The sequence below is a fragment of the Elephas maximus genome, chromosome 3 (assembly GCF_024166365.1).
Source record: "Elephas maximus indicus isolate mEleMax1 chromosome 3, mEleMax1 primary haplotype, whole genome shotgun sequence".
In the NCBI taxonomy this organism is placed as follows: domain Eukaryota; kingdom Metazoa; phylum Chordata; class Mammalia; order Proboscidea; family Elephantidae; genus Elephas; species Elephas maximus.
The window spans coordinates 192478653-192503828 of record NC_064821.1 but is presented as its reverse complement, the minus strand read 5'-3'; the positions used below and the strand labels follow the sequence as shown (position 1 = coordinate 192503828).

General features: G+C 42.2%; 1 protein-coding gene across 1 annotated transcript in view; it reads left to right on the top strand.

Annotated features, from left to right (window-relative positions):
* The first annotated feature begins 12577 nt into the window (after positions 1-12577).
* ADAR (adenosine deaminase RNA specific) overlaps positions 12578-25176 on the top strand; it is a 57303-nt gene continuing 44704 nt past the window's right edge. Inside the window, exon 1 of the mRNA XM_049880645.1 lies at positions 12578-12597. The gene's annotated coding sequence lies outside the window, so the exon portion shown is untranslated. The remainder of the gene's footprint in view (positions 12598-25176) is intronic.

Genomic DNA, 25176 nt, shown 5'->3' with positions numbered 1-25176 from the left:
ACTAGAGGGTGTGACTCATGTCACCACCTTTACCCCAGTCACCACCCTTTTTCAAGTCACACCCTTACTTGAGTCACATATTTTATCTTACAAGAGATAAAAGGAGAGAGAAACAAACGAGATAGGGGACCTCTGTACCACCAAGAAAGAAGGGCCTGGAACATAAGATGTAAGCTGGGGCTCACAAGATAGTTCCTACACTGTCTCTACTCTATTTCCTGAAGTTGTTTTCTTTGCAGAGACTTCCTTGAACTAGATGACAAAAGAAACGGCCACCTGCTAGCCAGAATCAGCTGAAGCAGGTCCTGCCCTCCATCCTGGCACTCCAAATGACCTTTAGCTCATTAACTGCCTCAGGCATGGTAAATTCTCCACCCCCAGGTAGATAGCTAACATGCTAATGAACAAAAATGGCTAATCTCCTCCTGCGCAGGGAGTCCAACCCAGGCCTTATAAAATGCTTACTCACACCTGCACATACACACCATTTTGTATTCTGAAACTGATCATGCTTATATAAACCAGCCTCAATAAGCTGCCTGTAAGGCAGTCTTGGAAGGCACTTAGCCCCGACTGTCTCCTTGTTTGGCCAACCAATAAAGTTGCCTTTCATTCTCCCCAACTCATTCTCTGTCTTTTGGCCCTGATGGAGTCACACCAAGCAGAGCCCAGAGTTCTTGGCAACAAGCAGAGTACATCCTTTGGACCCGGGGTCCCTGCACTGAGAACCTCCTAGATCCAGGGGAAGGTTGATGTCAAGACACATGGAGATCTCCAAGGGACACCAGGCCCACAGATATTGAGAGGAGACAAGACCTTCCCCCAGAGCCGACAAGAGAGAGAAAGCCTTCCCCTAGTGCTGGCAGCCTGAATTCAGACTTCTAGCCTCCTGAGCTATGAGGGAACGAATTTCTGTTTGTTATAGCCATTCACTTGTGATATTTCTGTTATGGCAGCACTAGATAACTAAGACAAATATCAATGCAGTCCTAATCAATGTCCCAGAAGTATTTTATCATGGATTTTGACGAGCTGATTCTAAAGTTCAAATTAAATTAAAATCGCAAGAACACCAGTATCTTAGTCATCTAGTCTGCTAGAACAGAAATACCACAAGTGGATGGCTTTAACAAAGAGAAGTTTATTCACTCACAGTCCGGTAGGCTACAAGTCCAAATTCAGGGCGCCAGCTCCAGGGGAACCTTTCTCGTTCTGTCAGCTCTGTGATGCATCAGTCTTCCCTTGGTCTGGGAGCACCTCAGCACAGGAACCTCAGGTCCAAAGGATGCGCTCTGCTCCTGGCACTGCTTTCTTGGTGGTATGAGGTCCCCATGTCTCTCTGCTCACTTCTCTCTTTTATATCTCAAAAGACCTAGGTTTAAGACACTACCTAATCTTGTAGACCTCATCTATATAACTGCCGTTGATCCATCTTATTACATCATACATCATAGTGATAGGATTTACAACATATACGGAAATCACATCAGAAGATAAAATGGTAGACAATCCTACAATCATACGAGGGAATCATGACCTAGCCAAGTTGACCGATATTTTTGGGGGGCACAATTCAAAATCCATGACAACCAGGAACATTCCGAAAAAGAAGGAGCAATGGCAGTAGGGATAAGGGGTGACTTGATCAGCAGGATACTGAAAAATAATACCAAATTATAGTAATCAAAACAATGTGAAATTGGCACAAGAATTCAGAAAAATAAATGGAAAGAATTAGCCAGCGAAAACCTTATGAATAGCAGCGGAACATTGTCCGATATAGTGCTGAAAGATGAGCCCCCCAGGTTGGAAGGTACTCAAAAGATGAATGGGGAAGAACTGCCTCCTCAAAGTAGAGTCAACCTTAATGATGTGGGTGGAGTAAAGCTTTCAGGACCTTCATTTGCTGATGAGGCATGACTCAAAATGAGAAGAAACGCTGCAAACATCTATTAATAATCGGAACCTGGAATGTACGAAGTATGAATCTAGGAAAGTTGGAAATCGTCAAAAATGAAATGGAATGCATAAACATCGATATCCTAGGCATTAGTGAGCTGGAATGGACTGGCATTGGCCACTTTGAATCGGTCAACCATATGGTCTACTATGCCAGGAATGACAACTTGAAGAGGAAAAATGTTGCATTCATCCTCAAAAAGAACATTTCAAGATCTATCCTGAAGTACAATGCTGTGAGTGATGGGAAAATATCCAAATGCCTATAAGGAAGACCAGTTAATATGACTGTTATTCAAATCTATGCACCAACCACTAAGGCCAAAGATGAAGAAATTGAAGAATTTTCTCAGCTTCTGCAATCTGAAATTGATCGAACATGCAATCAGGATGCATTAATAATTACTGGTGATTGGAACGCGAAACTTGGAAATGAAGAAGAAGGATCGGTATTTGGAAAATACGGCCTTGGTGACAGAAACAATGCCGGAGATCAAAAGATAGAATTTTGCAAAACTAACGACTTCTTCATTGCAAATACCTTTTTTCAACACCATAAACGGTGACTATACACATGGACCTTGCCAGATGGAACACACAGGAATCAAATCGACTACATCTGTGGAAAGAGACAAGGGAAAAGCTCAATATCATCAGTCAGAACAAGCCCAGGGGCCAACTGAGGAACACACCATCGACTACTCATAAAGAAGTTCAAGCTGAAACTAAAGAAAATCAGAGCAAGTCCATGAGAGCCAAAATATGACCTCGAGTATATCCCACCTGAATTTAGAGACCATTTCAAGAATAGATTTGACACCAACTTCATATGGAAGGGAAAGAGGCCCTGGATAAGTAAAACATTACTGAAAAAGAAGAACAAAGTGGGAGGCCTCACTCTACCTGATTTTAGAACCTATTATACCACCACAGCAGTCAAAAAACCCTGATGCTGATACAACAACAGACACATAGACCAATGGAACAGAATTGAGAATACAGACATAAATCCATCCACATATGAAAAGCTGATATTTGACAAAGGCTCCAAATCAGTTAAACGGGGAAAAAGCAGTCTTTTTAACAAATGATGCTGGCATAACTGGATATTTACCTGCAAAAAAAATGAAACAAGACCCATACCTCATGCCATGCACAAAAACCAACTCAAAATGGATCAAAGACCTAAATCTAAAATGATAAAGATCATGGAAGAAAAAATAGGGACAACGTTAGGAGCCCTAATACATGGCATAAACAGTATACAAAACATTACTAACAATGCAGAGGAGAAACTACATAACCGGGAGCTCCTAAAAATGAAACACCTCTACTCATCCAAAGACTTCACCAAAACAATAAAAAGATTACCTACAGACTGGGAAAAAGTTTTTAGCTATGACATTTCTGATCAGCATCTGATCTCTAAAATCTACATGATACTGCAAAAACTCAACCACAAAAAGACAAATAACCCAATTAAAAAATGGGCAAAGGATATGAACAGACACTTCACCAAAGAAGACATTCAGGTAGCTAACACATACATAAGGAAATGCTCACGATCATTAGACATTAGAGAAATGCAAATCAAAACTACAATGAGATTCCATCTCACTCCAACAAGGCTGGCATTAATCCAAAAAACACAAAATAATAAATGTTGGAGAGGTTGTAGAGAGACTGGAATACTTACACGCTGCTGGTGGAAATGTAAAATGGTATAACCACTTTGGAAATCGATTTGGCTCTTCCTTAAAAAGCTAGAAGTAGAACTACCATACAATCCAGAAATCCCACTCCTTGGAATGTATCCTAGAGAAGTAAGAGCCTTTACACAAACAGATATATGCACACTCATGTTTATTGCAGCACTGTTTACAATAGCAAAAAGATTGAAGCAACCAAGGTGCCCATGAACAGATGAATGGATAAATTATGGCATATTCACACAATGGAATACTATGCATCAATAAAGAACAGTGATGAATCTGTGGTACATTTCATAACATGGAGGAATCTGGAAGGCATTATGCTGAGCGAAATTAGTCACTTGTAAAAGGACAAATATTGTATAAGACCACTATTATAAGAACTAGAGAAATAGTTTAAAAAGAGAAGAAAATATTCTTTGATGGTTACGAGGTGGGGAGGGAGAGAGGGAGAGAAAGGGGTATTCACTAATTAGATAGTATATAAGAACTACTTTAGGTGAAGGGAAAGACAACACACAATACAGGTGAGGTCAGCACAGCTGGACTAAACCAAAAGCAAAGAAGTTCCCCGAATAAACCGAATCCTTCAAAGGCCAGCATAGCAGGTGTAGGGGTTTGGGGACCATGGTTTCAGGGGACATCTAAGTCAATTGACATAATAAAATCTATTAAGAAAGTATTCTGCATCCCACTTTGGTGAGTGATCTGGGGTCTTAAACGCTAGCAAGTGGCCACCTAAAAAAAAAAAAAAAAAGATGCATCAATTGGTCTCAACCCACCTGGACCAAATGAAAATGAAGAACACCAAGGACACAAGGTAATTATGAGCCCAAAAGACAGAAAGGGCCACATAAACCAAAGACTACATCAATCTGAGACCAGAAGAACTGCATGGTGCCTGGCTACAACCGATGACCGCCCTGACAGGGAACATAACAGAGATCCCTGAGGGAACAGGAGAGCAGTGGGATGCAGACCCCAAATTCTCATAAAAAGACCAAACTTAATGGTCTGACTGAGACTAGAAGGACCCCTGTGGTCATGGCCCCCAGACCTTCTGTTAGCCCAGGACAGGAACCATTCCCAAAGCCAACACTTCAGACAGGGATTGGACTGGACAATGGGATAGAAAAAGATGCTGATGAAGAATGAGCTTCTTGGATCAAGTAGACACATGAGACTATGCTGGCATCTCCTATCTGGAGGGGAGATGAGAGGGCAGAGGGGGTTACAAGCTGGTGGAATGGACACAAAAAGAGAGAGTGGAGGGAAGAAGCAGGCTGTCTCATTAGGAGGAGAGCAATTAGGAGTATATAGCAAGGTGTATATAAATTTTTGTATGAGAGACTGACTTGATTTGTAAACTTTCACTTAAAGCACAATAAAAATTAAAAAAAAAAAAAGAATAGATTTGACACATTGAACACTAATAACTGAAGACCAGACAAGTTGTGGAATGACATCAAGGACATCATACATGAAGAAAGCAAGAGGTCATTGAAAACACAGGAAAGAAAGAAAAGACCAAGATGGATGTCAGAGGAGACTCTGAAACTTGCTCTTGAACACTGAGCAGCTAAAGCAAAAGGAAGAAATGATGAAGTAAAAGAACTGAACAGAAGAGTTCAAAGAGCGGCTCGAGAAGACAAGAGTTAAGTATTATAATGACATGTGCAAAGAGCTGGAGATAGAAAACCAAAAGGAAAGAACAAGCTCAGCGTTTCTCATGCTGAAAGAACCTAAGAAAAAATTCAATCTTCGAATTGCAACAGTGAAGGATTTTATGGCGAAAATATTAAATGACACAGGAAGCATCAAAAGAAGATGGAAGAAATACACAGAGTCATTATACCAAAAAGAATTAGTCAGCGTTCAACCATTTCAAGAGGTAGCATATGATCAGGAGCCGACAGCGCTGAAGGAAGAAGTCCAAGCTGCACGGAAGGCATTTGTGAAAAACAAGGCTCCAGGAATTGAAAAAATACCAGTCGAGATGTTTCAACAAACAGATGCAGCTCTGGAAGTGCTCACTTGTCTACGCCAAGAAATATGGAAGACAGCTTCCTGGCCAACCAAATGGAAGAGTTCCATATTTATGCCTATTCCCAAGAAAGGTGATCCAACTGAATGCAGAAATTATTGAGCAGTATCATTAATATCACACGCAAGCAAAATTTTGCTGAAGGTCATTCAAAAGCAGCTGCAACAGTATATTGACAGGAAGCTGGCAGAAATTCAGGCTGGATTCAGAAGAGGATGTGGAACCAGAGATATCATTGCTGATGTCAGATGGATCCTGGCTGGAAACAGAGAATACGAGATGGATGTTTACCTGTGTTTTTTTGACTATGCAGATGCATTTGACTGTGTGGATCATTACAAATTATGGATAACATTGCGAAGAATGGGAATTCCAGAACACTTAAATTGTGCTCGTGAGGAACGTGTACATAGATCAAGAGGCAGTTGTTCGGACAGAACAAAGGGGTATGGATTGGTTTAAAGTCAGGAAAAGTGTGCGCCAGGGTTGTATCCTTTCACCATACCTATTCGATCTGTATGCTGAGCAAATAATCCAAGAAGCTGGACTATATGAAGAAGAACGGGGCATCAGGATTGGAGGAAGACTCATTAGCACCCTGCGTTATGCAGATGACGCAACCTTGCTTGCTGAAAGTGAAGAGGACTTGAAGCACTTACTAATGAAGATCAAAGACCACAGCCTTCAGTGTGGATTACACCGCAACACAGAGAAAATAAAAATCCTCACAACTGGACCAATAAGCAACATCATGATAAACGGAGAAAAGATTGAAGTTGTCAAGGATTTCATTTTATCTGGATCCACAGTCAACAGCCACGGAAGCAGCAGTCAAGAAATCAAAAGCTGCATTGCATTGGGCAAATCTGCTGCAAAGGACTTCTTTAAAAGTGTTGAAAAGCAAAGATGTGGCCTTGTAGACTAAGATGCACCTGACCCAAGCCATGGTATTTTTCAATTGCATCATAAGCATGTGAAAGCTGCAAAATGAATAAGGAAGACCAAAGAATTGATGCCTTTGAATTGTGGTGGTTGGCAAAGAATATTGAATATACCATGGACTGCCAAAAGAATGAAAAAATCTATCTTGGAAGAAGTACAACCAGAATGCTCCTTAGAAGCAAGAATGGTGAAACTGCATTTTATATACTTTGGACAAGTTGTCAGGAGGGATCAGTCCCTGGAGAAGGACATCATGCTTGGTAAAGTACTGGTCAGCAGAAAAAAGGAAGACCCTCAACAAGATGGATTTACCAGTGACATTAATGAAGACCTAATAAAAAGAGAGCTATCCCTGGTTCATGGATTGGAAAATTCAGCATCATAAAGATGTCAATTCTCTCCAAATCGATCTATATATTTAATGTGATGTCAATTAAAATCCCAGCAGATTTTTTAATGCAATTTGAGCTTATTCTAAAATGTGAAAAAACAAAGGACCAAGATAGTCAAGACATTAATGAAGAAGAAAAATAATAAAGATTTGCCCTAGTAAATTTCAACATCTTTTTTTTATTATTATTAACTTTTATTGAGCTTCAAGTAAATGTTTACAAATCAAGTCAGTCACATATAAGTTTACATACATCTTACTCCGTACTCCCACTTGCTCTCCCCCTAATGAGTCAGCCCTTCCAGTCTCTCCTCTCGTGACAATTTTGCCGGCTTCCAACCCTCTCTACCCTCCCATCCCCCCTCCAGACAGGAGATGCCAATACAGTCTCAAGTGTCCACCTGATACAAGTAGCTCACTCTTCATCAGCATCTCTCTCCCACCCACTGTCCAGTCCCTTTCATGTCTGATGAGTTGTCTTCGGGGATGGTTCCTGTCCTGTGCCAACAGAAGGTCTGGGGACCATGGCCGCTGGGATTCCTCTAGTCTCAGTCAGACCATTAAGTATGGTCTTTTTATGAGAATTTGGGGTCTGCATCCCACTGATCTCCTGCTCCCTCAGGGGTTCTCTGTTGTGCTCCCTGTCAGGGCAGTCATCAATTGTGGCTGGGCACCAACTAGTTCTTCTGGTCTCAGGATGATGTAGGTCTCTGGTTCATGTGGCCCTTTCTGTCTCTTGGGCTCTTAGTTGTCGTGTGACCTTGGTGTTCTTCATTATCCTTTGCTCCAGGTGGGTTGAGACCAATTGATGCATCTTAGATGGCCGCTTGTTAGCATTTAAGACCCCAGAGGCCACATTTCAAAGTGGGATGCAGAATGTTTTCATAATAGAATTATTCAAGATCTTTTATAAAGCTATGGAAATTAAATAGTGTGGTGTTGGCACCCAGGCAAATTTTTCAGTGGAATAGAATAGACAGTTCAGAAATAGGCCCATACTTACATGGAATGTTAATACATGGCAAACTTGACATGATAGATCTGTTGGGAAAGATGGGGCTAGTCAATAAATGAACTTGGGATTGGGGGGAAGGTTCACTGTATTGAAAAAGGTAAAATGAGATCCCTACCTTACACCATACCAAAAAAAAATTCTAGCAAGAATTATCAAAAGAAAAACAAAATATTTTTAAAAGATATATATATGCACACACACATACACGCATATATACATATATACCAAAACCAAAACCAAACCTGTTGCCATTGAGTCGATTCCAACTCATAGAGACCCCATAGGACAGAGTAGAACTGCTGCATAGGGCTTCCAAGGAACACCGGGTGGATTCAAACTGCCGACCTTTCGGTTAGCAGCTGTAGCACTTAACTACTATGCCACCAGGGTTTCCATACATATATATTTATATCCTCTCCTCACTTATTGACATGGTTAGGTTCCAAAGACCAGGTCATTATGGGAAATTGGCATTATATGAAAATGGAGGATGCCCACATTGGATCACAAAATGGAAGATGACTACATCATTTCATAACTGCCAAATTACATCATTACATAACTGCCAAACCACTGAGAATCATGGCCTAGCCAAGTTGACATATAACCTTAACCATCACAGCCAGCATTACTCTCGGCTTCCACCTCAACATTTCTTACTGCTAGGTGTATACACTGTTAATGTGCAAAATAGTTGGGACAGCAGTTTGTTTTGATAGATTTTTTTACTATTGTCATAAATGCAAAATGTCAGATAACGAGGTAGTCAATAAGTGAGAAGGTATATATACACATATACATATATATATAGTATATGCAGGGGCCACCACGTGTCTGTCAGTTTGTCATACTGTGGTGGCTTGCATGTTGCTGTGATGCTAGAAGCTTTACCACAGGTATTTCAAATATCAGCAGGATCACCCTTGGTGAACAGGTTTCAGTGGAGCTTCCAGACTAAGACTAGGAAGAAGGACCTGGCAGTCTACTTCTGAAAAAATTGGCCAGCGAAAACCTTATGAATAGCAGTGGAGCACTGTGTGATATAGTGCTGGAAAATGAGCCCCTCAGGTTGGAAGACACTCAAAATACAACTGGGGAAGAGCTGACTCCTCAAAGTAGAGTCAACCTTACTGACGTGGATGGAGTCAAGCTTTTGGGACCTTCATTTCTGATGTGGCATAACTCAAAATGAAAAGAAACAGCTGCAAACATCCATTAATAATCAAAACATGGAATGCACAAAGTATAACACTAGGAAAATTAGAAATCATAAAAAATGAAATGGAATGCAGAAAGACTGATATCCTAGGTATTCGTGAGCTGAAATGGACTGGTATTGGCCATTTTGAATCAGACAATCATACGCTCTACCATGCCAGGAATGACAAATTGAAGAGGAATGGTATTGCACTCATGGTCAAAAAGAACATTTCAAGATCTATTCTGAAGTACAACGCTGTGAGTGACAGGATAATATCCATACGCCTACAAGGAAGAGCAGTTAATAAGACTATTCACCATATCTATTCAATCTGTATTCTGACAAATAATCTGAGAAGCTGGCCTATATGAAGAAGAATGAGGCATTAGGATAGGAGGAAGACACATTAAAAACTTGCAATATGCAGACGATACAACCTTCCTTGCTGAAGAGGACTGGAAGCACTTAGTGATGAAAATCAAAGACCACAGCCTTCAGTATTGATTATACCTCAACATAAAGAAAACAAAAATTCTCAGAAGTGTATCAATAAGCAACATCATGATGAACAGAGAAAAGACTGAAGTTGTCAAGGATTTCATTTTACTTGGACCCACAATCAATGACCATGGAAGCAGCAGTCATGAAATCAAATGGGCAAATCTGCTGCAAAAGACCTCTTTAAAGTGTTCAGTAAGCAAAGATGTCACTTTAAGGACTAAGGTACACCTGACCCAAGCCATGATGTTTTCAATCAACTCAATATGCATGTGAAAGCTGGACAATGAATAAAGACAACTGAAGAAGAATTGACGCCTTTGGATTATAGTGTTGGTGAAGAATACTGAATGTACCATGGACTGCAGAAGAAAAAACAAACCTGTCTTGGAAGAAATATAACCAGAATGCTTCTTAGAAGCAAGGATGGCAAGACTTCATCTCACATACTTGAGACATGTTATCAGGAGGAATTAATCCCTGGGGAAGGATATCATGCTTGGTAAATTAGAAAGTCAGCGAAAAAGAAGGAGACCTTCAACAAGATGAATTGACCCAGTGACTGCAACAATGGGCTCAAGAATAACAATGACTGTGAGGATGGCGAAGGACTGGGTAGCATTTCATTTTGTTGTACATAGGGTTGCTATGAATCGGAACCAACTTGATGGCACCTAACCATAACATATGCATGGGAAAAAAAGAGAAGCTTGGTATTTATAAATTCAAAGTTAACATGATTTATTTATCAAGATAGAAAGTGAAAAGACAGCCACAAATTGGAGAAGAAATGTGCAACACATACAACTGACAAAGAATTAGTGACCAGAGTACATAACGAACTCCAACAAATCACTAAGTAAAAGACAAATAATCCATTAAAACCATGCATAAAAGACAAGTTTCACAAAAGAGGAACTTTAGATTGCCAATAAATATACAAAAGAGATGGTTAACCTCAGAGCTATGCCAATAAATCCAGGATCAGATACCATTTAACTCCCATTTTACTGGAAAAAATCAAGATGTCTGAGGTGTTAGAGAAGATGTGGATGCCGGTAGGAGTATAAACTGGTACAATGCTTTGGATAAAATTTGGATATTATCATATGAAGTTGAACACTGGCACGCCCAGAAAACCAAACCAAACCTATTGCCGCTGAGTAAATTCTGACTTATAGTGACCCTAAAGGACAGAGTAGAACTGCCCCATAGGGTTTCCAAGGAGCAGCTGATGGATTCGAACTGCCAACCTTTTGGTTAGCAGCTGAGCATTTAACCACTACAGAACCAGGGCTCTAATCCATCAATTCCACTCCTAGATAAAAATACTCCACAGAAATTTTTGTACAGGGTCACCAGAACACAATGTTCACAGCAATATTGTTGATAAGAGGAAAAACTGGAAACCATATACATGTTCAACAGGCGGAAAACATATAATTCTGTTGGCCCAGCAGTTAAGTGCTTGACTGCTAACGGAAAGGTTGACTGTTTGAACCCACCCAGCCCCATTCCACAGGAGAAAGACCTGGCAATCTGCTCCTATAAAGATTACAGCCTAGAAAACTCTATGGGACAGTTCTACCGTCACATGGGTCTCTATGAGTCAAAGTCTACTCAATGGCACCTAACAACATATAATGGATTACTAATTAACACTGGAAATGAGTGAAATGCAACTTCATTCATCATAAGGATGAGTCTTATATACTTGTGAAAAGTTCGAGAACTCTAGATGAAACTTCAAAAACAAGCAAAAAACTAAATAAAGATAAAAATATACTGTTTAGTAATCCATAAATATGTGAATATTAAAGCAACTTAATGACAAACGCAAATTCTGGATGGGGATTACTCTTGGGGCGAGGCAGCAGGAGAGGATGAGGAGTCTCTTACAAGCAGATGAAAGTTATTGGTAATATTTTAGTCTTAGGTGGGGTGGCTAGTCAAAGAGGGTGTTCATTATATTATTAAAAAATGATTAATTAAATTTAAACAGCCTATCCAAGGCCCACATTATAGTGCACTATTAACTAGTTCTGTGTACTTCTTCTTCTCCTTGGGTGCCCTGCTTGAGTGGTTCTGACTCATTGTGACCCCATGTACAACAGAAGAACACTGCCCATCCTGCACCATCCTCACAGTCGGCTGTTTGAGCACACTGTTGTAGTCACTTGTAAATCCATCTCATTGAGGGTCTTCCTCTTTTTCTGCTGACCTGCTGACTTTACCAAGCATGATGTCCTTCTCCAGGGACTCCTCCCTCCTGATAACATGTCCAAAGTTCATGAGATGGTCTCACCATCCTACTTCCAAAGAGCATTCTGGCTGTATTTCTTCCAAAACAGATTTGTTCATTCTTCTGGCAGTCCATGGTATATTCAATATTCTTGGCCAACACCATAATTCGAATGCATCAATTCCTCTTGGGTCTTCCTTATTCATTGTCCATTATTATTGTTATTATTTTTAATGGGCCTCGAGTACATAGGGCTCCAGTGTGTACTTAAAGCCCATTAAAAAAAAAAAAAAAGATTGTAGTACCTACATATCCATCTTAGGCCCTCCAGCCCAATCATGTTATGAATGACTGAAAAGTTTAGCCAAGGCCATGAGCAAACATGCAGCACCGCAAACCCAAGTACCAACTCCCAACCATGCCACAACAACGATGTTTGAAGATCAGTAAAAAACCACGGAAGACAGAGCAATAAACCCCAGCTCTCCCAGGACGCAAACAAAAGAGGAAGGAATCACGTGGCACCCCCTCCCACGCCCGGCGCGCCAATGATGTCACCAATCCGCGACCGGGCCATTGATTCCCGACAGAAGGTAGAGAGGGCTACGCGTTGGGGGTGGGCGGGGGGGGGGTGTCCGCGGCAGTGGCAACCTCTGGGGTTGGGCTGTGTCCCAAGGCATTGCAAGACCCGGTAAGAGGTTTTCTCCTTCTCCGCCATCACCTTCCCCGGCCGAAACGCCCGGCTCATCTGGTCTCTCCTGTCTCTGGCTCTGATGGAAGGAGAAGCGCAGGGGCGCCCCGGAGGGGTGAAGGTGGCCGCAGGGCGGGGTAGGGATGAGGGTGTTGGAGGACAGGGGCTGGGCTGGACAGCCTCCCGGGGAGGCGGGCGCCGGTCCTTGTGTGGTTGCATGCGTGTGCGTGCGCCCGTGTGTGCGTCCGTGTGTGCGCGGGTGTAGGCGGTGGAGGCTGCGCACGGATGCTCTGGCGCTCACGCCCGCCGGAGCCGAACAGCTGGGTACCAAAGGCCCTTGTTTCCCTCTTGCCAACTCCCCCGCCTTGGAGAGTGACTGGAGAGTCAGGCGCCTGGGACTCATCTTGGTACCCGCCTTTCTGCGTCTTCTCCCCCAAACTGCATAAAGGGCCAGGACCGGCGCCTCATTCCTGGGATTATATCCGCCGCCCTTGCCTTGCCTTGCCTTATATTGGGAAGGCGTAGGCGCCCACCGTGGAGAGCCCACTGCGGGTCACGACTGCCGCGCGTTGCCTCTGTCAGGCTTTGGTGCAGGAGGCCTAGTTGCGTCACATCCCCTTCCTCCATCTGTTTGGCTTGATTCTTGGGCCCCACTAGAGGGTAAGCCTGCCCAGGTGTTGAGCGTTGGTGTCAGAGTTTAGGAAACTTGCCTCCAAAAGGGATACCTGTCGTTGGATTTAAAATGATGTGTGTGGTGGTGGATAGGGGAGGGGGTTGTCCAAGCATGCAGTTAACTGAGGGAGCAGAGTCTAAGTAGGGATGAGGCTTGCACACCCAGGCCTTCACAGTGGCTTGTTGCTGGTGAGGGAGGCAGGATTGGTAGAGCAGGTCATTGGGAGCAGAGAATACAGGAGCATCAAATTGTTGGGCAAGCAAGCGAGACTGATGATGCCAACTTCTTTCTCTCCAAAAGAGGGCATGTTTTGGTTTTTTGGCTGTTTTTTTTTTTTTTTTAGGGATCCTGAAGTATTCTTGTCATTACTGAAACAGTTGATTGCTTGCTGTATGGGAGGCAGGGAAATAGAGGGGAAAGGGAGCTTGAACTTTGGAGTCAAGTCTGTCATTTACCAGCTGTGTGACATTGAGTTATTTAACCTCTCTACTCCTACTTGGTCTTATCTACAAAATGAGGATAATTATATCTATCTTACAGGGTTGTTGTCAGAAGTTGAAGTGTCTAGCTATTATTAGTAAGGGCCCACCACCCAAGCACTTGAACTTGCTTCCTTGTTGATGGTTTCCCATTGGTGCAGCTGCTTGAGAAGCAGGGGAACTTTTTGCTATCTTGGCTGTTTGCTATTCTGCCAGATATGATAAAGCAGGCTTGGGAGAAAAATCTCAAAACCCATAATGTCTCTACTGTAGACCTCATAGAATTTTAAAACTTCAAAGAGGCTAAAGCTTGGTTTTATTCTACTAATTATAAAACAAAACCAAACCAGTTGCCATGGAGTGGATTCCGACTCATGGTGACCCCATGTGTGTCAAAGTAGAACTGTGCTTAATAGGGTTTTCAGTGGTTGATTTTCAGAAGCAGATTGCGAGGCCATTCCTCTGAGGCATCTCTGGGTGGACCCAAACTGCCAATCTTTCAGTTAGCAGTTGAGCACATTAACACCTGCACCACCCAGGGACTCTTTAGTGAGCACTTGCTATGTGCCTGACGCTGTGCTAAGCAGTGTACATACACTAACTCATTTAATCCCTCCAGCAACCTCGTGCAATAAATAGGTTTTATTCCCATTTTATGGAAAGCAAAAGGTGAGGCTTGGCCAAGGTCCAAACACTAGCTAATGGCAGGGATGGAACTTGCGCTCAGGCCTTCAGGTGATGTGGTTTGGATCTTGTTCTTGTTCAGTGTCTAGTGTCCTGGTAGTGTGAACTGGGTGCGATGTGCTGAGGCGAGGGAAGTACGTACAGCGTTCCCAGCACCAGCATTTGCTTCAAGAATAACATCTCAATTTGCCCCGATACACAATCTTTTATTTTACATTTTGCCTAGCGCTGTCCAAATGTGAGCCGAGACTTGGCTTTTTTACCCAGAGAAATAGGAAAGGCTCATGGGCGCACATTGCTGGGATTATAAGTACACAGTAGGTATGTGGTAAATGCTTGTGGGAAGAAGAAAAAATCTTGAGACATTGTTCTTTCTGCCAAAAGGAGGCCCCGTGCTTAATACTCAAAGACTCCCTTAAGCTAGCTATTTTTATACCATAACACAGTGTAATATGAGCATCTTTCTGATGGATTTAAAGACTTGAAGCTGTGTTTCAGACCAAGATGGGTGTTATTATCTGTGACCAGCTGATTAGAGTTTTCATATATGTGAACAACAGAACCTGAGCTTTTGGGCTTCTGTAGTAATCTCTTGAGATACAGCAGTTTGTTTTGCTGTAACATCTGTTGGATTTGGCCATAATGGGTACAGCTGCTTCAGTCAAGCTTTCTGGAGAGCGCTGGATGATCATTTGGCATCAGGGATAAAGAGTTCAAAATCCTAAGTTTGTCTTAAAATGAAATATTTGGAAAAGATGTGACCAATGTGCATGAATGTGAGACAGTAAACTGGTTTTAAACAGATGATATTCTTGGTGGTTTTGATCAGCTGTTTTATGTTGGTTCTCTGCTTCAAAATGACTTAGGGCTGTATAATCAACTCTTAGGAACTCACCATGTTCGTATAACCTGTCCATGTAGATGGGGACTTATATATTCCACCCAGGAGTCTAGTTGTTGCTTCTATACTCTCCCAGATGCTTTGAGGCCACCTTTTCACTCTCTCTTATCTTAATGGGAGAGAGGTTTCTGACCCCATCCTCCCCTTCCCTATGTATCTCCCCTCCCCCTCCCCACCCACAATGAAGCTCTTTTCCAAGAAAAGAGTATATTAATCTTGTTGCAAATGGCAGAAACCCAATGTAAACTCACTTAAGCAAAAAAAGGGCTTTTTTTTTTTTTTAAACCCCTTTGGTCATTTAACTAGGAAGTCCAAAGGCAAGCTTCAGGCATGGCTAGATCCTGGGGTTCAAATCATATCATGAGGGCCCTGCCTTTCTCTGCTCCTTTTTGTTTTTTGGCCTCATTCTCTCCTGCTGCTTTCTCTACACGGAATGAAAAAGCTAGCTACCTGCAGTCCAAAGCCTACAACCTTACATCTCTCTTCTAACGTGGTAAACTAACCAAGGTGGAAAGGGGTATACGGATACCATGCTTGGACAGGCCTACATCCTGGGAGTAAACTGCCTCTTTGTAGCCACATGGGCTGGGAAGGCGCCGAGGTACCAAGCAGGCAAACTGCAGGTCACTACTGCAGGCGCGTGTATATGCACACGTGCACATGCTTGCAGAGGACTGCTCATAGCCCACTTTTGTGAGACCCACCCACACCTTCCAGCTGAAATGAATTCACCTAGTGTGGCTTTCCCTCACACGTTATTTCATTGTGGCATCTATTACATAACTTTTTCGTGACCTATGGGATATATAAGTTCCACTTGTATTTTTTGCCTCTCTGGTTTCTTGGGATGCTGGTGTCCCACTGATAGTATATGCCACTACCTGGCAGGGCCACGTCTAATTGGTTAAAACAGAAGGTTCATTTATTGGCACCAAATCACTGGTATAGGTTATTGTATGAGGTGTGCGTCCCGGAGGTGCGATGGTGTAAAACTGTTGTCTCTTTTGGCTTTGGTACAGCAAGATAAGCCTTGTAAGTATATTTACGGTTTCCTGTACATTGTTTGCAAGTTGCATGTTTTGTGGTGATTTAATTTTCAAGTGAATAATTTATTTTTAGGTGCAATACATTATAAGCACATGTTGTACTGTCCTTGATACACTGTACGTTTCTTGTGATAACCGACAATAGCTCTTCTGGGTTCTGAGCTGTAAGTAGTTTATGTGTGATAAAAATGAATTCATTGTAGTAATGCTTTTCCCACGACACCAATTCCTTTTGGTGCTTTTATTTTTACAGGAGGCTGGAATTATGCAATCTCCCCTTGTGAATTCCCATGTTGGTTTGGAGGTATGATACTGGTATTATCCTGGTTTTGCAGAACACGGAATTACGTTTTTCCGAGAAATTCCTCTGTGTCAGAAATGGGCTCTTTGAAGGATGAAGAACATTTAGATTCTTTCTTTTCTCTACCCGACCATGAGGATGATTCTCAGGAGGAGTGTGACGAAGATGCCTCGGAGGAGCTTACCCGTCTTGTAGAATCTGAAGGTCATTTTGATGTCGTTAGGGGTTGAATTGTGTCCCCCAAAGATGTGTCAACTTGTCCAGGCTGTGATTCCCAGTATTGTGTGGTTATCCACCATTTTGTCATCTGATATGATTGTCCTATGTGTTGTAAATCCTAATCTCTATGATGTTAACGAGGCAGGATTAGAGGCAGTTGCATTAATGAGGCGGGACACAATCAACAGGATTAGGTTGCATCTTGAGTCAATCTCCTTTGAAATATAAAAGAGAGAAATGAGCAGAGGGGAGAGGGACCTCATACCACTAAGAAAGAAGAGCTCGGAGTGGAGACCATCTTTTGGACCCAGGCCCCTGCACCGAGAAGCATCTAGTCCAGGTGAAGATTGATGACAAGGATGGTCTCCCAGAGCCGACAGAGAGAGAAAGCCTTCCCCTGGAGCTGATGCCCTGAATTCGGACTTCTAGCCTCCTAGACTGTGGGAGAATAAATTTCTATTTGTTAAAGCCATCCACTTGTGGTATTTCAGTTACAGCAGCACTAGATAACTAAGACAGATGGTAACAACAATGCCACTGACATGGTATTAGAGGATGATGGAGCAGCGAAGAAAGAGAAGAAGGGAGTGAACCAGTTGATGATGTCCGTGATGAAAGCAAAGAAAACAAAGACAAATGGTGTGAAGATGTCACCTACTGTGAAAATATAACAAACTCACTTCAGCAAGATGCTCAGGTTTACCTGGACTTGACCCACGAAGATACAGAAGTAGATTATTTTTTTGTCTGTGTTTATGGAAGAGACTTTAGAAATTATAAAGGGCCAAACAAACCTTTATGCAACCCAGGAATGCACAGGACAGCATAGAGGGCTAGAGATTGGAATGCCAAGTAAGGGCTGGCAGCCTACCGTCGTAGAGGAAATGAAGACATTGCTGTGCATATACTGATGGGTTATCACGCCTTGCCAGAGTTCAGACATTATTTGTCCAGCGACCGCCCCTTGGGTGTTACTTCAGTGGCAGACTTTATGACTAAAACAAGATTCAGGAAACTCACCGAGAGCATACGCTGCAATGACAATTCAAAAGCTGTGCACAAAGGGGAACCTGGCTACAACCGGCTTCACAAATTGTGTCCAAATATCAATGCTCTTAATAACTGCCTGAAAGAAGGGTATGTGCCGTCAGGTGTCATGGCAGTTGATGAAAGCATGGTGCCATTCAGGGGCTGTTCTTCAATAAAACAATACATGCCAATGAAGCCCATCAAGCGCAGGTACAAGTTTGGTGCTTGGCTGACTCACGCACTGGCTTTGTAAGTCACTTTGATATCTGTTCCGGAAGAAAAGGTGTGGACTGTGACTCACCTCTCTGCCTCGGTGAGTGTGTTGTACTTGGAGTATGCCATTCATGCAGCCATTCCCATAGCCTCATTGCCTTTGGCAGTTTCTTTTCCTCCCTATGGCTTGATGAAAACCGTCAGCGAGAGGGGACTGTGTGCTGTAGGCACCGTGCCAGCAAATAGAAAGAGGACTACCGGAAATGATGAAGAGGAGAGAGAAATGACGGCGAGGAGGATTTCTGTTTCGTACAACAGGATGTGTGTCGGCAATAAAGTGGCAAGATAATAAACCTGTGACATTTTTGTCCAGGTCCCACAGTCCAAAGGACATCACTAGTGTCAAAAGAAAGAACAAAGACACTTCCCCCTCAGTAATCCCATGCCCAAGAGCAGTTGCAGAATAGAACACAATTGTGGGCAGAGTAGACTGCTTTGACCAGAGGCATGAAAAATACGCAGTCGGAAGGTGCACTTTCACATGGTGACACCGATTGCTGTACGTCCTTATTGACCTTGGCATTGTAACCAGCTTTACAGTGTGGAACTACAACAACAGGGGGAGATGTAACCAACTTTCCTTCAGACTCACTGTCATTAGGCAGCTTACTGTGGGCCAGGAAATCCAAATAAGAGGAAGGCCCTCCTTTCTTGTGAGGAACAAACCAGGAGTAAACAGGGCACCAAACGACATACAGCTCGGACAGGTTGGGAAGCATTTACCTGTCAAGCGATCTAGAAGGTGATGCAGACAATACAGCACTAAGAAGCAGGAGACTGGAACCACAATCATGTGCAGCCGCTGCAGGGTGCCTTTATGTGTTACCCCACATGTTCAAAAGTTTCACACAATCTGATGAAATTGCTAAGATAACACAATTTATTTCACGCCTCGCCCCACCTATCCTACCACCAGAGTCTAGTGGGACATAAGGGTCCCACATAATATTTATCAAGACCCATCTCGCCTAACAAAAATTTTAAAAGACCCCATGATTTAGCATGCATTCAATCAGTGAAAACCATTATATCTCAAAAACTTCCTAACAAAAAATAATTCGGCCATGAAAGGTTTATTAATAATGGTCTATGTTTTGTCTTAAAATGTTTGCATTCGTGTACTTATATTTTTCCTTCTTTATAATTTGTCATAATATCAAAGCTTGTTCCACACAACTGAGACTCAAATACATGTATTGTTCTTATTTTAACGTTCTTAACATTTCCATCAAGTGCTGCATGAAGCAATGTTTATCTGTGGCTGTTGATCTGGTTTAGAAGGCACCTGTGTTCTGCAAACAGCTTCTCAGTGTGTAGCCAAGAGAATGAATTCAGCCTCTTACACTTTTTCCCTAAGACTCTTTTTACTGGGGTGTAATTATATACCATAAACAGCACAGATTTTAAGTGTACCGTCCAATGGATTTTGACGAATATATATACCCATTTAATCACCACCCAAATCGATAAAACATTTCCATCACACAGAAAGTTCCCTTCTTCCCCTTTCTAGTCATCACTCCCCCAAATGTTGTCACTGTTTCTGATGTCTGTCACCACAGATTAGCTTGGCCTGTTATAGAATTTCATATGAATGGAATTATACAATGCGTTCTCTTGTGTATGGCATCTTTCAATGAAGTTCAACCATGTTGCATGTGTTGGTATTCCAGTATATGGATATACAACAAATTGTGTGTTCAGTCTTCAGTTGATGGACATTTGGGTTGTTCTCTGTTTTGGACTATTTATAATATGCACAAGGAGCCCTGGTGGTGCAGTGGTTAAAGTGCTGAGCCACTAAATGAAAGGTCAGCGGTTCGAACCCTCCAGCTACTCCACGGGAGGAGGATGTGGCCGTCAGCTTCCATAAAGATTACAGCCTTGGAAACCCTGTGGGGCAGTTCTACTCTGTTGTATAGGGTCACTGAGTTGAAATCAACTTGACACCGATGGGTTGGGTTTGGATTGACACTATGCACATTCTTTGTGCCTTGATCATACTATGAACATAGTACACATTTTCGTTTGTACTGTGAACATTCTTGTACAAGTCTGTTTTGGCCATTTGTTTTCATTTTTCTTGGGTAAGTACCCAGAAATGTATTTTCTGGGTCATAGGGCAATTGTATGTTTAACCTTAAAAGGAACTGCCAAACAGTTTTCCAAAGTGGTTATACCGTTTTCCATTTTCCCCAACGGTGTATGAGAGCTCTAGTTGCTCCACATTTTAGGTATTATGAGTCTCTTTATTTTAACCATTCTGGTAGTTATGAAGTAGTATCTCGCTGTGGTTTTATCACGTCATATTTTAGTCATTTATTCACGTAGCTGTTTCCGTTCCTAGACTGTGAGCTTCCTAAGGGTGAGGTTCGTGCAATATGTAGTTATCCTTTTTTTCTTATTAATTTTCCTCTTATTTTGAGGGATAACATGCTTTATTCCATAAAACTTGAAAATTTTAGCAGACTATTAAAAAGTAAGTAGAATAACTCATAACCCCACCTCTTAGACATCATTGTTATCCTTTTGGTGTCTTTCTTGCCAGGGCTGTGTTGGTAGCACACAGATAGGGCAGTTCCAGGGCTGGTTAATTCAGCAGTGCCACAGCGTCTTCACAGCTCCAGCCCTCTACTCTGCCACCCTCAGGGTATTCACAGCAAGGAACACTTTTCATGGGAAGCCCTGTCAGACTTCTTGTTTTGCCTTTTTGGCCAGGGTTGTATCACATGATCATTGATAACCAAACCCACTGCCATCAAATGGATTCCGAGTCATAGCAACCCTGTAGGACAGAGTAGAACTGCCCCATAGGGTTTCCAAGGCTGTCGCCTCTTTCTCCCATGGAGCAGCTGGGAGGTTCAGCCACCGACCTGACCTTTCAGTTAGCAGCCAAGCAGTTAACCACCGCAACACCAGGGCTCCTTTGAGCATTGGCAAGAGGAATGGAATTACGAAGACTGGGTTAGATTAGACTAATCAGGATCTCCCCTGGCCTTCTCAGAGGAAAGTCAACAGAATCGTCTACAGAAACGGTTCTCTCAGAGGGAAAGAACAGTTAGAAGGTGTTAGCCAGCACTATCTGCCACTTAGGTACATTGTTTTTCAAAGCTGTGGTTGTGCTGTACTTAAAATTTTATGTTCTTTCCACTTTTCAGGCATACTTGAGAGATATTGCAGGTTCAGTACCAGACCACCACAATAAAACAAGTATCACAATTAAGCGAGTCACATGAATTTTTTGGTTTCCCAGTGCATATAAAAGCTATGTTTACACTATACTGTAGTCTGTTAAGTGTGCAATAACATTATGTCTGAAAAAACAATGTACATACCTTAATTTAAAAATACTTTATTGCTAAGAAAATGCCAACCCTCATCTGAGCCTTCAGCAAGACATCATCTTTTTGCTGGTGGAGGGTCTGCCTGGATGTTGATGGCTGCTGACTGATCAGGGTGGTAGTTGCTGAAGGTTGGGGTGACTGTGGCAATTACTTAAAACAAGTCAGCAATGAAGTTTGCCACATCAATTGACTCTTCCTTTCATGAAAGATTTCTCTACTAGCATGTGATGCTGTTTGATACCATTTTACCCACAGTAGAACTTCTTTCAGAATTGGAGTCAATCCTCTCAAACCCTGCCACTGCTTTATCAATTACCAAAACCAAAAACCTACTGCCGTTGAGTGGATTCTGACTCATAGCGACCCTCTAGGACAGGGTAGAACTGACCCACAGGGTTTCCAAGGAGCGCCTGGTGGATTTGAACTGCCAACCTTTTGGTTAGCAGCCAAGCTCTTAACCACTATGCCACCAGGGTTTCCACTAAGCGTCTGTAATCTAAATCCTTTTTTGTCATTTCAACAATGTCCACAGCATCTTCACCAGGAGTAGATTCCATCTCAAGAAACCACTTTCTTTGCCCATCCTTAGAAAACAACTCATCTGTTAAAGTTTTATCACGAGATTGCAGCAATTCAGTCACATCCTCAGGCTCCGCTTCTAATTCTAGTTCTCTTGCTATTTCTACCACATCCACAGTTACTTCCTCCACTGAAGTCTTGAATTCTGGAAAGTCATCTTTGAGGGTTGGAATCAACTTCTTCCAAACTCCTGTTAACACTGATATTTTGACCTCCTCCCATGAATCATGAATGTTCTTGATGGCATATGGAATGATGAATCTTTTCCAGAAGGTTTTCAACTTATTTTGCCTAGATCCATCAGAGGAATCACTATCTATGGCAAGTATAGCCTTATGAAATATATTTCTTAAATAATAAGACTTGAAAGTCAAAATTATTCTTGATCCTTGGGCTGCAGAATGGATGTTGTGTTAGCAAGCACGAAAACAATATTGATCTCCTAGTACATCTCCATCAGAGCTCTTGGGTGACCAGGTGCATGGTCAGTGAGTGATAATATTTTGAAAGGAATCTTTTTTTCTGAGCAGTAGGTCTCAACAGTGGGCTTAAAATATTTAGTAAACCATGTTGTAAACAGATGCGCTGTCATCCAGAGCACAAGCAGAGTAGATTTAGCATAATTCTTAAAGGCCCTAGAATTTTTGGAATGGTGAATGAGGATTGGCTGCAACTTAGAAGTCACCAGCTGTATTAACCCCTAACAAGAGGGTCAGCCTGTCCTTTGAAGCTAGGCATTGACTTCTCCTCTCTAGGTATGAAAGTCCTACATGGCATCTTCTTCTAATACAAGGCTGTTTCATCTGCAGTGAAAATCTGTTGTTCAGTGTGATCACCTTCATCTGTTATCCTAGCTAGATCTTCTGGACAACTTGCTGCAGCTTTTACATCACCACTTACCGCCTCGCCTTGCACTTTCATTTTACGGAGACGGCTTCTTTCCTTAAACCTCATGAACCAACTTCTGCTAGCGTCAAACTTTTGCAGCTTCGTCACCTCTCTCAGCCTTCATGGAATTGAATAGAGGGAGGGCCTTGTTCTGGTTTAGGTTTTGTCTTAAGTAGTAAGGCCGTTTCACTTGCTTCTTGTTCTGTGTTCACTGGTGTAGCATTTTTAATTTCCTTCAAGAACATTTCTTTTGCATTCAAGACATGCCTAACTGTTTGGTGCAAGAAGCCTAGCTTTCGGCCTACCTCGGCTTTCAATGTGCCTACCTCACTAATGTCAGTCATTTCTAGCTTTTGATTTAAAGTGACAGATGTGCGACTGTTCCTTTCTCTTAAACACTTAGAGGTCATCGTAGGGTTATTAATTGGCCTAATTTCAATATTATCATGGCTCAGGGAATAGGAAGGCCCGAGGAGAGGGGAGAGGACTAGGGAATGCCAGTTGGTAGAGCAGTCAGAACACACATGACATTTATGGATTAAGCTCACTGTCTTAATATGGGCATAGTTTGTGGGGCTTCAAAACAATTATAATAGTTACAGCAAAGATCACTGATAACAGATCACCATCAAAGCAAAAAAAACCAAACCCATTGCCATTGAGTTGATTCCGACTTATAGCGACCCCATAGGGACAAAGTAGAACTGCCCCCATAGAGTTTCCAAGGAGCAGCAGCTGGTGTATCTGAACTGCCGACCTTTTGGTTAGCAGCCAAGCTCTTAACCACTGTGCCACCAGGGCTCCCAGATCACCATAACAGATATAATAATGAAAAATTTGAAATGTTACAAGAATTACCAAAATGTGGCCCAGAGACATGAAGTGAGCATGTGCTGTTGGAAAAATGACACCAACAGACTTGGTCGATGCAGGCTTGCCACAAACCTTCAATTTGTAAAAGACGCAATACCGGTGAAGTGCAGTAAAGTGAAGGGCCATAAAACAGGTTATGTCTTATTCGAAAATAAACATCGCATATTGCCCCAACTTTTTAAAACATCACTTTTATGTGTGGTGTAATCTGTGACCCTTCCAGAATTTGCTTGACCATGCCCCCAGTTTTGGCCATTCAAGCTATTTTCAGTTTTTGCTATTATAGGCAATGCTAGGTTGTCAGCTGCTGAGGAGCCAGTCCCCGACTCATGGTGACCCCATGTGTTGCAGAATAGAACTACCCCATAGGGTTTTCTTGGCTGTAATCTTCACAGAAGCAGATTACCAGGCCTTTCTTCCACGGAGCTGCTGAGTGGATTCAAACCACCAACCTTTAGGTTAGCAGCTGATCGCAAACCACTCAGGCCACTTGGGCTCCTCTAAACAATGCTAGAGTGAACATAACTTCTTCTACTAGATTTCAAATTATTTCCCTCAAGATAGATTTTAGAAGTTGCATTATTATTTGTTGTTGTTAGCTGCCATCAAGTCAATTCCTACTCATGGTGACCCCATGTGTACATGGGTTTTCAAGTGCTCCATAGGGCTTTCAAGTGCTCCATAGGGCTTTCATGTGCTCCATAGGGCTTTCATGTGCTCCATAGGGTTTTCGAGGCTGTGACCTTTTGGAAGCAGATCACCAGGCCTCTCTCCGAGGCGCGTCTGAGGGGGCTTGAACCGCCAACTTTTCAGTTAGTAGTGGAGTACTTAACCCCTTGCACTGCCCATTCACTCTATTATTTACATTTATTACCTATATAATAATAGGATTACGTTATTAGTAGTAATTATTATCTGAGATTATGAACATATTTAAGACTTTTGACATACATTGCCTGTTTGTTTTGTTAAAAAGTTAAACCCTTCAGTTTTATCTTGCCATTAGTAGGCACACAGGAGAATGCCTTGTTCTCTTCCTTTCCTCATTTTTTCCTTTTCTTTCTCCTCTTTTTTCTGTTCAATTATTAACACATATATTCATTTGACAGATATTTGTTGAGCACCTTCTATCTCCAAGGCACTCCGCTGGGTTGTGGGAGTACAAGATAAGTACTGCTCAGGAGAGGTAGAC